The 15,642-nt window shown below is 41.7% G+C and overlaps 1 pseudogene; it reads right to left on the minus strand.

Moving 5' to 3' along the window:
- Positions 1 to 791: 791 nt before the first annotated feature.
- LOC108834230 (protein ENHANCED DISEASE RESISTANCE 2-like) lies at positions 792 to 10,442 on the minus strand (annotated as a pseudogene).
- Between the last annotated feature and the right edge of the window lie 5,200 nt (positions 10,443 to 15,642).

A 15,642-nucleotide genomic window follows, 5' to 3' on the forward strand; every position in this document is an offset into this window, starting at 1 on the left:
AAGACGACAATGATGACAATCGAGTCTTAAGTTTCAAAATAACTAAAAAATTCAATCGCAACAACATATCATCAATTTATAATGAACATGAAATAATGATACATTGATCAGATGCTGGGACACTAAATAATGAGGCAGAGACGACGATGGATTGGAGACGACGACAAATCTGAGACGACGATGGATTGGAGACGACGACAGATCTGAGACGATGCGGAGGCGACAACGGATTAGAGATATGCAGAGACGATGCAAAGACGACAATTGATTGGAGATGACGACAGATCTGAGACGATGCAGAGACGATGATTGATTGGAGATGATGCGGAGACGATGCCGAGACGACGACAGAGATGATGCTGAGACGATGCAAAAACGATAATAGAGACGATGCGGAAATGATGCTGAAATGACGATGGACGATGGCATTTTCATTTTTGTCAAAAATTTATTAAGTTTTCAAAATGTTTTGTTATTATTATTATATAATTTATGTTAAATAGTATTGTGGGTAATATGGTAATTGATCATCTTTAAATGAAATATTTTTATGATATTAGATCTTGAAGTCTAGATTGAGAAAACAAATTTGGTTTAAAAACAGAGATTTAAGATCATTTCTCTAATAATTTTTCATATAATTTCTCCCTTAAATTTATGTTACATTACAATTAAAAGTTATTTGAATGTTTGATCATTAAAATTATTTGATGAATATAAATATACCATTTATTTTTATAAATGCAGATTTAGCTTGATAAAATAAATTTATCTACTAGTAAACTTTAGGATATCCAAACAACGATACTTATTTATTGTTTTGTTAAATGTAATATGTAAAGTTTATGTATTTTTAATTAAGAAAGGGCTAGGTTTTTTAAAAGAAAATAAACATAGGACATTTTCCAAATCTAAAACTTACATAGGGTATTTTTCAAAATACCCGTTTGTATTATTCCGAAGGTTTAATAAAGAGTCAAAGTGAAGGCTTGATATTCCCTGAATTCAATTTTGCTGATCCAATCCACAAGTTTAGAAGAAGCAAAAATCTTAAGTATCTTTTGTTATCCCCTTTGTCGTTGTTTGTCTATATTTCGCCAAAGGGGTAGTAGTAGTGATCCATAAGACACATGTTTTAGTAGCCATTGGCTGTTCTTCATTCCTGCATCATGTTATTAATTTCAGTTGAGTCTATGAACAATAATATGATTGTTGCAATTAGATGAAATGTTTTCTACTCAGTCAAGTCTCAAACCTCAAACGAAATGGCCGAGTCCAGCTCTATTCGGTTAAGCCTAACCGTCCCAAGAATATACTCTGGCAACTCTGTTTCCTCTTTTCCCTGCATTTGATTTGGTAGTTGAAGAAAGATGTTCAATTCATAAGCGAAAAAAAACTTTCCTTTTAAGATAAAAGTCTAGCAGCAAACTAACCTCAATCAAGATGGCTAGATCAACAATGAGGCTTGTGACATAACCAAGTACCAGACCAATAACGCTCCGGGCAACAGCCGATGATCCAATATCTACATCAATCTGCAATACCACTATCTCATGACACATGTGTGTCTGTTGGACAACATGCAATTTTTTAATTCTAATATACCTCCAGAAAGTTATCCTTCCTCAAGTACTTGCAGGTTACAGCTTTACCAAGCAAGCAGGCTTTTGTTCCAACAGCCCGCTTGACCATCCAATATCCCTGTGATTCACCATCACCGTTAACATGCTATCAAAATTACTATATATCGGAGACAACTAGAAGAGAGAGTTTCCTTACCTGAACAATACTTGGAATCAGCTTAAATCTTGAGTCGCGGTAACTGTCACTCCCATTTACAAATTTTCCCAGCGAGGAAGATTCGCTTACAGGTCGATCCGCAGCATAGTACATGACCAGACAATAGTTAGGCTTTGCTGGTACCTGTAACGGGAACAACAATTCCACAATAATATAAATTTTTAGTTATATACGTGTGACACATTGTGACTTAGGGGTAAACAAAGAGGTTTTGCACAGACATATACTCATATATGGAAAAATGTTAGGATAAGTATGGTTAATTATGTATTTAGTAAGAGATAATGATGTAAATATTAGAGATAAATACTCTAGTATAAGTCGGTAGAAAGATATACTTGTAACGTTGTATATAAGTTGAGCTTGAGCCTCATGATCAATACACATAAAATATTCAGTACTTGCTTGATTTAACATGGTATCAGAGCAATAGATCCATTCATTATCGATCTTTGCTTATTCAATTTTTTTCATAAAGTTCTAAGATCTTCAACGTGATGGGAGATAATAAAGTTGTTGTTGCCGGCGTGTCCGGAGAGAAGGGTGCAAGCTCACCGTATTCGATCTTCTCGTCGGATAATCCTGGAGCTTTGATTACTTCAGTTCAACTGAAGGGAGAGAATTACAACGAGTGGGCAACGGAGATGATGAATGCTCTCCAAGCCAAGAGGAAGGCATGTTTCATCGATGGTTCGCTGAAGAAGCCACCAGAAGGACACGCTGATCTTGAGTCATGGCTCAGCGTCAATTCAATGATAGTAGGGTGGTTGCGAACGTCTATCGAGCCACGAGTTAGGTCAACTGTGACTTTCATAACAGATGCACACAAGCTTTGGGAGAACTTGAGAGAGAGGTTCTCGGTGGGAAATAAGGTGAGAGTGCATCAGCTGATGTCCAAGCTAGCTTCGTGTAGGCAAGATGGGCAGGCAGTGATTGATTATTATGGTCGTCTGGCTAAGATGTGGGAAGAACTCCAGACGTATCGACCATCACCAGTGTGTACTTGTGATGCAGCTGCCGTGTACGAGAAGGAAAGAGAAGATGAGAGGGTACATCAGTTCGTAATGGGGCTCGATGAGTCCAGATTTGGTCATGTTGTCACAGCTATCATAGAAGCTGATGTTCTTCCAGATCTTGGAAAAGTTTATAACAAAGTGGTGCGAGAAGAGGATCGTTTGAACTCTGCAAAGATAAGAGAACAACAGCAGGAGGCTGTTGGATTTACAACTAGACGTGAGAACAATAATGATGACAATAAATCGAACAGTGGACGCGGAGGTACACTTGACGATCTGAACGCACAAGCACAAGGACCGCAAAACAGAGGACGTGACAGGATCTGTTCAAAATGTGGAAGATCAGGTCATGATAAATCTGCATGTTGGCAGATTATTGGGTATCCAGAGTGGTTCACAGAGAGAGGAGGAAGAGGAACTCGAGGTACATCGAGAGGAGGTGGTCGCAGTAATGGGCAGTCCAGAGGTAGAGGACAGAGTAACTTGGCTTATGCTACTACGGCTAATCCAAACAACACAGGACCACCTGAGTTAACTCCAGAACAGTGGAGAGCGATCACTCAGATTATCAACAATAAGTCAACCTCTTCTGATAAGCTGTCCGGTAAGGATATTGGTGATGTAATTATTGATACAGGGGCATCACACCACATGACAGGGGATATCAATCTCCTTGTTGATCTCAGAGATATATCACCTTGTAACGTTGGGTTTGCTGATGGAAGCATCACGGTCTCAAAGAAAGTGGGAGTGTTGCGGCTGTCTAATCGTATCTCACTACATGATGTGTTATATGTTCCCGATTTGAACTGCTCTTTGATATCAGTATCTAAACTGCTTAAGAGATCAAACTGTTTAGCGATTTTCACCGATACATTGTGTGTGTTGCAGGACCGGGGTTCGAGGATGCTGATTGGAGCAGGTGAGGAACGCGACGGGGTGTACTATTTTAAGGATGTCAGAGTTGGGCGAGTTAACAAGACTGTGAAGGTTGAAGATCCGGTGTTGTGGCATCGTCGGTTGGGACATCCTGGTTTTTCTGCTTTGTCGGATTTGCATTTGTTTTCTGGTGTTGATGTTTCTGCAAATTTACATTCTTGTGAAGTCTGCTTTCGTGCTAAGCAGACTAGGGATCAGTTTTCTGAAAGTTATAATAAAACGAGTGATTGTTTTGATTTGATACACATCGACCTCTGGGGACCATATCGGGTTCAAGCTTCTAAAGGAGCTTCGTATTTCTTAACTATTGTAGACGACTTCTCACGAACCGTTTGGACATTTTTATTACTCGAGAAGTCACAAGTAAAGAAAGTAGTCGAAGATTTCCATGCTTATGCTGACACTCAGTTTGGAAAGACAATAAAGAAGGTTCGTAGCGATAACGGCACCGAGTTCATGTGTCTTTCATCGTTTTTCAAAACCAGAGGTATTATTCATCAAACCTCTTGCGTGGGAACACCACAACAGAACGGTAGAGTGGAGAGAAAGCATCGTCACTTACTGAATGTCGCAAGAGCTTTACTATTTCAGGCTAGTTTGCCAATTAGTTTTTGGGGAGAAGCGGTTCTTGCAGCCGCTCATGTTATAAATCTCACTCCAACCAAAGTACTTAATGGGAAGTGTCCCCACGAGTTGTTATTTGGATCAGTACCATCGTATTCTGATCTACGAGTGTTTGGTTCATTATGCTTCGCCCACAAGCAACTGCGAGATAAAAACAAGTTTGCATCGCGAAGTAGGAGATGTATTTTCGTTGGATATCCTTTTGGCAAGAAAGGATGGCAGCTTTACGATCTAGAGGAGAAAGAGTTCTTTGTCTCTCGTGATGTTATTTTCAAGGAAAACGAGTTTCCATACGCAACAGACGTATCACAAGTCTCTACATCTCCTGTTGTGACGGAAATTTACGACTCTGTTTTCCTTACAAATGAAACAGAGGATACTGGAAACATGGGGAGTGTTGATGAAGAAACAGAGGATACTGGAAACAGGGGGAGTGTCGTTGCAGTAACACCGCCAACGTTACCGAGTGGTGATCCCGTTTCCAATGATCCTGCAGTAATGGAGGTCGGACCCGAAGTAAGTAGTACAGGGAATGAGACTGCAACAGTAATCCTACCTGATAAAGAGGCAGAAACAGAGGTTCTTATGGGCAGAGGACAGAGAGCCAAGACGCCTTCTGTTCGGTTAAATGACTTCGTCATCTACAATGCAATTTGTGGAAATAGTACCCCTCGCGTTCGCACCTCCGATCACTCCTACAGCATCTACTTCGACCCGGTCACAGGTAACACTCTTTGTCCTCTTACTGAACTTATCTCTGACGAAACATATTCTGTTGGGCACAAGGCTTTTGTTGCAGCAGTTTGCGCAGAGACTGAGCCTAGAAATTTTCAAGAAGCTATGAGAGATAAGAGATGGACAAAGGCGGTTTACAAAGAAGTTGATGCACTTGAGGTTTCTAATACATGGAGTGTAGTTGATTTACCTCCAGGACGCGTGGCGTTGGGCACAATGTGGGTGTTCAAGATCAAATATAATTCGGATGGGACAGTGGAAAGGTTTAAAGCAAGACTGGTTGTGCTTGGGAATAGACAGAAGGCAGGATCAGATTATGACGAGACATTTGCTCCGGTAGCAAAGATGACGACAGTGAGGAGTCTTTTGAAAGTTGTTGCTGCTAATAACTGGGAAGTGCATCAAATGGATGTGCACAATGCATTTCTTCATGGTGATTTACATGAGGAGGTCTATATCAAGCTTCCGCAAGGATTCACACACTCTGAACCTAACAAAGTGCTGAGGTTACATAAGTCTCTTTATGGTTTAAAACAAGCACCTCGGTGTTGGTTCGAGAAGCTCACAAAGGCACTTCTACGCGCGGGTTTCTATCAGTCATATTCTGACTATTCCTTATTTGTTTACTCGCGTGGAAGTGTGGAGATAAGAGTGCTTATATACGTTGATGATTTGATTATCTGTGGTAATGATGGAGATGAGATTCAGAAGTTTAAAAAGTATCTTGGAACGTGCTTCCATATGAAGGATTTGGGGAGGCTCAAGTATTTTCTTGGCATAGAGATAGCCAGAAGCAAAGAAGGTTTTGTGTTGAGTCAAAGGAAATATTCAATGGATATCGTAAAAGAGACAGGGCTGTCGGATGCAGCACCAGCTTCGACGCCCATGGAGCAGAATCATCATTTGGCAACAGATGATAGCGCCTTCGTTAAAGAACCTGCAAGATATAGAAGACTAATTGGTCGGCTCATTTATCTAGCTAATACTAGACCAGACATAGCTTACTCGGTTCATATTTTATCTCAGTTTATGCAGAAGCCTCGAGAGAGACATATGGAGGCTGCGTTCCGAGTAGTACGGTTTCTTAAAGGTTCTGCTGGTCAGGGGATTCTACTAAAGTCTGATGGTGATTTACAGCTTTCAATCTATTGTGATGCTGATTGGGCGGCGTGTCCGTTAACAAGGAGATCTTTGACAGCATACGTCGCCATGATAGGAGGTTCACCAGTGTCTTGGAAGACAAAGAAGCAGAATGTGGTATCTCATTCTTCTGCTGAGGCTGAGTACCGAGCAATGTCTATTGCTACACGAGAAGTAAAATGGTTAAGACAGTTGCTCACTGATCTAGGCTTTGCGCCTAAGACACCTTCACGTTTGTTTTGTGATAGTAAGGCTGCATTGTATATTGCGTCTAATCCGGTCTTTCATGAGAGAACTAAACATGTTGAGATTGATTGCCATCGAGTTCGAGATGCTTTGAAGTCAGGGATGATCACATGTTCTTACATTGGCACCAAGGAGCAGTTGGCTGATGTTTTGACAAAGGCTTTGGGGAAGTTGCAGTTTAATCATCTTATGTCCAAGTTGGGCATTTGCAATGCTCCCACTTGAGGGGGAGTGTTAGGATAAGTATGGTTAATTATGTATTTAGTAAGAGATAATGATGTAAATATTAGAGATAAATACTCTAGTATAAGTCGGTAGAAAGATATACTTGTAACGTTGTATATAAGTTGAGCTTGAGCCTCATGATCAATACACATAAAATATTCAGTACTTGCTTGATTTAACAAAAAACTTGAGGGAAAAGACAGAGAAATATATAGAGTTTATGTTGCATAACTATTCAAACCTGAAGATTTACGACTAGGATGAACGGCAGCTTTTTCCCCGGTTCTGACTACAAAATACGTAAATAACTTCCAATCAGGCTCCTTCGACCACGGAAGAGAATATACACAAAATTAGTATGTTACTTCTTTTTTCAACACTCTTTAACTACTCGTTAACTAAGAAAGTAACAGTAGTCTTCGCCACAAGGTAATGAGGAGAAAATTAAAGAAATTCTTAAATAATGAATTGGCATGACCCAATGCCTAATGCCACGAGGTTCATCATCGTTGTAAATTTATAAAATTGAGGTACCTGGACAAGACATTTCGGATGCAGAGCGATGTTGTCTACAGCTTTATCAACTTTAAGCCAATCCACTGATACTAGTGTCAGAAGGGGCTGCCCACCCATCACCTTGAAATTTTTCATACAGTTTATTAAATTTGCCCGGAGGGGAACCTCAACGAATACAGTTATTCAGATAATTCAGGAGCTCAACTTTTCAGAGCCATATATCAATTTGGAAACTAGATACATGCAGTTTAAAGAGATAACGTTATGGAAATATAAGAACAAGTTCAGAAACATGGTTGGATCGGGAGGACTTAAGCGCAATGGCATCTACGGAACATCAACTGTTGACATATTGATGAAGATGCAAGAATTTAAAGTTACCTTTGCATTATCTTTGAGGTAGGTTTTTCCCCTGATCATAAACCCCATGCCACTAGGAGAATTCCAGCAATTTTGAGTCCTTATCGCCATCTCCTTTGCGCAGGGATCCTTGGATCTGACTTGGATCGATATTCACAGGATCAACACTAGTGTCTAATACATTACTTGCACCTGGAGCTGATGTCAAAATAGAGCAGATATATTAACACTACACGCTGGGATTTGGAAACAAAATAAAAAGGGGGTTGTAAATTCTAATATGTAACACAACTTATGAAGGCATTGATATGATTAATGGACTAGACAAAAAGATGTAAAGAGAGAACCTTTAGGCTGCTTCAAAGATAGGCTGGCGATTGCCCATGAAACATTCTTGAGTTTGACTTTTATCTCCTATTTTGAACATGTAAACAACAGATTACTAACTTCGCATGCAAGTTCCACACCTCATGGGCTGTACACAAATACTTAATATGAACTTCAAATACTAGATTATGCCTGAGGTGCATCCTCAATATTTCTTGCTCTAGAGTGTTTTGCACTTACATATAAGTATATGTAGGGATGAAGTCTCGACTGTAACTGTGAGACTCATCTAAGATAGAGAGTGCTTCGGAAGTATATATCTTTTTATACAAAGCGAATCACTTTCTGCGTTTTGGGTGTTTTGATGTAATCATTCTGATTTATATGAAGAAGAGCTTTTTGGGTTTTGTATTTCTATTCGTGATTCTTTACTCTATAAATGTGAAAATGATATTATAAATGGACGAGAAGAAAGCAAAACCAAGTTACCTTTTTGTCCTGGTCCTGATCATCATCATCTTCATCGCTTTCCTCCTCATCAGATGATGAGTCTGTGGCATCATAAAACTGCTCCTCTATTTCCTCATCTACATATTCACCACTCGGAATATCTGATAACTTGGACTGTACAACACTAGAGGAGGCTTCATACTTGAAGGCCGGGTTTGCTCCAATGTACTCTTTCAGACCTGATATACCATTAACAAGAAATTGAAACAGAACCCATGTGGAACTTGTGACATCTCTAATGTGAACCAGAGGTGAGGCAATTCCAACCAAATTATACTTTTTTATGCCACAAAAAAGCTTCCGTTTTGTTACCACAGAAAACATGATAAGTTTGATTTTTATCCCAAACACGTGCCGATAGTGATTACCAATCTATATCATACCACTGATAAATATTTAGAGTCTGCATCCTTTACTAAATATTACTGATACCACAAAAAAAAAAATCAAATATTCACTTCCTACTCAATTTTAGTGTTCATACTCTAAAAGGATCTAGCAGAAGAGAAGGCATTCATTTAACCTGCTACTTGAAGGAGTAATGCGTATGGAATTGTCTTCTCAAACTTTGAGTAGCTAGTTCTCTTCCATTTGCACCAACGTTTAGAGTGGATTTCTAGCATGTGTGTTACAAGACAACTTGGAGGTTCTGCATCTGATCGCTTTTCAAGTTTCTGATTTCCCAAGTGGATGCTGCAATCAACAGGAACGAAGAGAGATTAAGGTCTTAAAAGCAGAAGAAAAAAAATTTCTTTCTAGGCGTTCTGTAAGTCCACAGTAAGAATGCATATTATATGATCCAGTGAGAAAGACGAAAGTCAACGTATTTGAAGAAGAAAGTCAAAATGGAATAGGAAAGAAAATGAAACACTAAAGCAGCATCCTACTCGATATGGTTTACAAGCCAATAAGATTGCCCAGGAGCCTTACGAGTCAGTTCTAGAATTTTTGATCATTAAAGAACTAGTCTCTTAACCAGCTAGTTGTAAGGACGAGGAATCACAAGGACCAAGAACCTCTGGCTATCGAAGTACACTTGGGTAGAAATTTCTTAATAAGAAGAAGTTATCTTGACATGCAGCAGGTAATGCTACATAGAGAAATGCTATCACAAAAAATATCTTACGAGTTATATCTGTACGTCGATATCCGGACTTGGAGGCCGCTTCTTGTGCACTGCTGGAAACTGTAAGATTGCTGCATACGAAGTTACAGAATAAAAGAGTAGTTCGATTATATGGATAGCTGTTTTCAAAAGAATGATAATGAATTAAATTAGACTCTAGTCGTATGAATACAAAAAGATACAGTGAGAAGGATAAATAACAAAGATTTCGAGACGGCAGTGGTGAGCTAACAGATATTTATAAAAATCTGTAACTGTGAAGTTCAGATTTTAGATTTAGGTTTCCTTAGCTTATTCACATGATTAACTATTGATATCCTTACAGCTTATAGAAAATGAAATAAACAATACAATATTGATTCTCCTTTTCATTACTATTCTCTGTCTTGCATTTGATCTTGCAACATATGAATAGAGTTCATAGGTGGGAATTGACGTTTTATGTATTTAGTTCAGCAACTAAAGAATAATTTTAACCAAGAAAATTTGAGCTAGCATAATACAATTGACAATTAAACGTGTCAGGGTTTAAATCAATGTCTACCTTTGTGCATAGGCGATACAGACATCATCAGAAATATAAGAACCCATTATCTAGAAGAGTAAAACTTACTATATGTTCCATCTTGCCCACGAACCCACTGTCTAGAGAAGATAAAGTCTCTCTTTGATTGCCATCTGAAAAATATACTATTTAATTCAAGTGTAAATCTACCCATTGAATTAAGTGATACAAAGAAAATATGTACGGTGTTTCAAAAAAAAATATATGTACATGTCCAAACTGGTGAAAACACAGACCTCATAGAGGAAAGATACCAATATATTTCAAATATATACATCCTTCTCATAAAGAATACAGCGATCAGTGTGACTGTAACGATCCAATTCCGGCTATAGAGTTTGTTAGCACGCCAACGTCGATGCACACACCCACAGGTCCATATTTTTCTATAAATACACCCCCTCTCACCTTGTTTTCGTCACCAAGTTCATCAAAGAGAAAAAAAAAAAAAGATAAAGAGAGAAAAGAGTTGATGGGAGAATTGGGGAATGTTTTGTAGTGACTGAGCCACCACCAGAGCTCGCCGGAGTCGCCTCACGCAGTGATCACGTCCAGCTTGTCACCACCGATCGCATCCCTAGGTAACGCCGGAAACCGCCTTGATCTTTAAGTTTCATTTCGGCCGTTTTAGTAAAACACCCATAACTCCCTAACCGTTACGAATTTCGTGCATGCAAGACCATCATCGCGTTCCTCTCGTCGAGACGAATCCGTAGCCACCGAAATCGTCGAAATCGGAGCTCAGACGAAGCCATACGAGCCTCCAGAAGATCAGCCTTCGCGCGCGCGTGAAACAGATGCTCCGCCGTCTCTTCGCCGGAGCCGCCGCGCCCGGCCGCCGTCAGTTCGCCGCCGGGAATCCGCCGCCGCGTCACCACCGCACCACCGCCGCCGCCGGTGACTTTTCCAGTAAGCCACCGTCCCTCCGCCGCCGCCGCCGGTGACTTTTCCAGTAAGCCACCGTCCCTTCGCCGTCGCCGCCGGTGACTGGTGCCGGTGACTCGCCGGCGACTCGCCAACTCGGCCGAGTCGACTCGGTGAGTCAACTCGGTGACTCGGTCAACCGGTTGGTTTGACTGGTTTAAATTAATTGCGAATCGGTTAGGGTAAACCGGTTGGTTAAAATTAATTAGATTTCGGTTAGGGTAAACCGGTCGATTTAATTAATTAATTAATTTAATTTCGGTTAAGGCTAAACCGGGCGGTCCAATTGAAATCAATTTAGGATAGAGTAAACCGGGCAGTTAAGTTTAATTGATTTCTGGTCAAGGTTTGACCGGGTTGACCTTTGACCAGCGGGTTGACTTTTCCGTAGACTTTGACCAGACCCGTTTTCACCCGTTCGAAGGGCGTTTTGACCCGAAATTTCGCCCTGATTTCAGATTTGGAGTCTATTTGAGCATCTGGAGTTCATAGATACCACTTCTCTACATTTTCTACGGTGAGGGCTCTTTCCGAACTTCTCGTACCCGACTTAGGATTTCGAATAAATATAATTTATTTTTAATATGTTCCGTCTGCGTGAAATCGAGTCTGTCATTGCTTGTTTAGTTTAGGTTGATTGCTTAAACCGGAACTAGGGTGTTAGATGGTTCAACGTTGATTGCCTCACTTAATGCATTTTCTTAGTTAGAACTTTTTATGACGGATACAGAAACGTAATTATGTATGCCGGATTGTGTGGCGGTTACGGCCAGCTATAGTCGACCGGCTGGTCCGTAACCTGGAAGTGTCGATAAAACGTCTAAGGGCGGTGTCCGAGCACTATCTCGAGTGGAGTATATTTATTTATTTTTTTTGTTTGCCCTTACGGGGCGGCGAGTGCGCGGCTCGCTAGGACCATTGTTTGCATGATTGGGTACTTTAGGTACCGTGATTGTACGTATTAAGATTAAATTATTTTTATCCGTAATGCTATGTCTATGTCCATGAAATTCGGGATTAGCATCCCATACCTCACTGAGCGACTCCCCTGTTGCTCACCCCTCCTTCTTTCCCCTTTCAGGTGAGACCGCCGAGCAGGAGTGATTCTACTGGACGGATGCTTTTGAGTGCTTTTGGGCTTTTGGGCTTTTATCACTTCTACCGCTATCTACTTTTAGGCCTTCGGGCTTTTATCTATCGTTTATGTTATTTCGTATTTTCGGACTTACGGATTTATGTCGTTATTTATGTTTCGGATGTTATCGATATTTACGGATTTGTCCTTATGGTATTATGATGTCGAGGATGTTGACTTTGGATTATTTATAAATGGAGACGATTATTATTATTATGTTATTTTATTATTATCGGATTTTCGAGAGTGATGGGTGTCACAGTTTTTGGTATCAGAGCCGTGTTCCGTCCCGGTTCTGTCCCGAGATGGCGATTTTTGGAGACTCGGTTTTTATTCTGTTTTAATCGGTTTCAAATATTTTGGGGGTTTGGGTATTTTAAAAATAAAAACCAATAGCACTTCTCCGTTCGGTACACTCCTTTAAATTTTCAGCAGAAGTTAACAGATTTGTCTTCCTTTCAGATGCCGCCGAGGAGAGCTACCCGTGCCCAGATCGCCAGAGATGCTAGAGAGGCTCAGGATGAGCATGTTCAGCCCGCAGTTCCTCAAGTTGACCAGGAGACTATGAGACAGATGGTTCAGGATGCTGCTAGACAGGCTGCTCAGGAGGAAGTTCAGCAGATTGCTCAGGAGACAGCCAGGCAAGCCGCTCAAGAGGCTGCCCGAGTAGCTGCACAGGAGGTTGCTCGTCAGTTGGCTGCAGCTCAGCAAGGTCCTCAGGTTCATGTGCAGCAGGGTCCGCAGATTCAGGTTCAGCAGGCTCCACCAGTTCAGGCTCAGCAGGATCATCAGATTCCCGATCAGCAGGCTCCTCTTCCTCAGATCCCAGTGCAACATGTTCCAGCTCAGCAGTTTGCTCAGGGTGTTCAGGATCTACCGCCACCACCACCGACCCCAGGTTTACCAGGCTTATGATGAGACATTCTACAGATTGACGCGCCATATGAGAGACATGGATATGGAGCATTTTAGCGGGACAATAGATCCCATAGCAGCGCACGATTGGAAGTTAGCGCTTAAGCGGAAGTTGGAGATTATTGAGTGTCCACCGGAGTTGTCTCTCAGATTGACTATGCAGTACTTGCATGGAGATGCTCTTGTTTGGTGGGAAGGAATTCGATTGGATCATGATGGACCCGAGAGGCTTACTTTTGAAGATTTCGTCCGGGAGTTTGATAGGAAGTACTTTCCGGAAGAGGCTATGGATAAGCAGAAGAGTGATTTTGATCATATAAGCCAGGGGAGAGATGTCAGTAAGAGAATATGAGCGGAAGTTTAACCAACTTCGCAGATTTGCTGGAGGTGGTATTACAGAAAAAGACTTGATCAGGAGGTTTTGAAGGGGATGCGAGTGGATATTCGCAACTGATGTCCGTGTTGTTACTTACCAGAGATTGGGAGATTTGGTGGAGAAAGCTGCTGAACAGGAGGAAGGTTTGGCAGAAGAGAAGAAGCTTACTAGAGCAGCTCAGATTAAGTCTGGGAAAGCTCCGGAGTCCCAGAGGAGAGCAGGAGACCACTCGGGATCACCGAGATGTCCTCGTTGTCACCGCAGTCATAGTGGGCAGTGTGTGAGGTGCCTTGTTTGCGGTAAGCTAGGACACATTGCGAGGTATTGTCGGGTTAAGCCATTGGATGCGCCACCAGTCGGGCAGATTATCGCGCCAACAGCACCAGTAGCGGCAAACCAGTTTTGTTATGGCTGTAACCAGACGGGTCATTCGTCAGAGATTGTCCCAGGAGGGGCAATGCAGCGCTTCCACCACCACCGAAGCGCCTAGCCATCGCCCCACGTGTGTTTACGGTTGGAGATGCCCAGGGAGCCGAGCCGATAGCGGGTATGCTTCTTATTTAGACTTGTTGTGTTTTGAGTATTTTGGTTTTGTGGTTATCATTTGTAGTTAGTAAAAATCTCGTGTAGGATTGGTTTCGGTTGGAGGTGAGCCAGCTCACACCTTATTCTATTTAGGAGCTTCTCACAGTTTTGTGAGCCCGCGTTTGGTCAAATCATGGTCTTTCATGGTGTCTTCGAACCGAAGGCTAAGCAGATTCAGACCGCCGGTACAGAGAGATTGGGAACAATCGGAGTTCATCGTGATGTACCAGTTATGCTTGGAGGAGTTGACTTGCTTGGAGATTTGACGGAGATGGAGATGAGTTTCTACGACGTCATACTTGGGATGGATTGGTTGACTAGACATCGAGTTGTATTAGATTGCCCGGAAGCAAGAGTTAATATTCCAAGAGCAGAGGGGAAGATTACATTTGAGGGAGCCCAGACATATCAAGAGGTTTCTATCGTCTCCATGTTACGTGCAGAGGATTTACTAGACAAAGGAGCTGAAGGATTTTTGGCGACCATTTCGATGGTTAATGATGATGATCAGCAGGAGCTGCATGATATTCCAGTGGTTTCTGAGTATGCAGATGTTTTGAGGCCTTAAGGGGCCACCGCCAGCTAGAAGTGACGTTCTTACGATCGAGGTGGAACCAGGGACAGCACCAGTTTCACGAGCTCCTTACCGTAGCTCCAGCAGAGATGGCTGAGTTGGAAGAAGCAGTTGGAGGAATTATTAGATAAGGGTCTTATCAGGCCGAGTACTTCACCGTGGGGAGCACCAGTATTGTTTGTGAAGAAGAAGGATGGGAGTCTCAGGCTTTGTATCGACTACAGAGGGTTGAACAAAGTTACTATAAAGAATATAAGTATCCACTTTCCGCGTATCGATGAGTTGTTTAGATCAGTTGCAGGGAGCTTCATGGTTTTCTAAAGATTGACTTAGCGTCAGGTACCATCAAGATTGCCATAGCTGAGGGGGATGTGCGGAAGACGGCTTTCCGTACACGCTATGGACACTATGAATTTGTTGTCATGCCATTTGGGTTGACGAACGCACCGGCAGCATTCATGAAGCTAATGAATGATGTGTTCCGCGAGCATTTGGATAAGTGTGTGATCGTTTTCATCGACGATATCTTGATTTATTCTCGGAGTAGAGAAGAGCATGCGGAACACTTACGGATTGTGTTGGGGAAGCTTAAGAGAGCATCAATTTGTTTGCTAAGTTGAGTAAGTGCAGTTTCTGGCAGAGAAAGATTGGATTTTTGGGTCACATGGTTTCAGAAGAGGGATTTGCTGTAGATCTGGAAAAGATTAAAGCTTTTTCAGAGTGGCCGACACCTAAGAGTGCGACAGAGATCCGCCAGTTTTCTTGGTTTAGCAGGATATTACAGGAATTTTGTCAAGGGTGTTTTCTAGCCATTGCAAAGCCAATGACAAAGTTAACGGGCAAAGGACGTCAAGTTTGAATGGACAGATGAGTGCTCGGAGATTTTACTGAGTTGAAGCGAGTCTGACACAGACGCCAGTTTGGGCACTCCGAGGCCAGGATTTTCATACGAGGTTTACACTGATGCATCAGGTACTGGATTGGGATGTGTATTGATGCAGGAG

This window comes from Raphanus sativus, unplaced genomic scaffold (genome assembly GCF_000801105.2).
Source record: "Raphanus sativus cultivar WK10039 unplaced genomic scaffold, ASM80110v3 Scaffold0560, whole genome shotgun sequence".
In the NCBI taxonomy this organism is placed as follows: domain Eukaryota; kingdom Viridiplantae; phylum Streptophyta; class Magnoliopsida; order Brassicales; family Brassicaceae; genus Raphanus; species Raphanus sativus.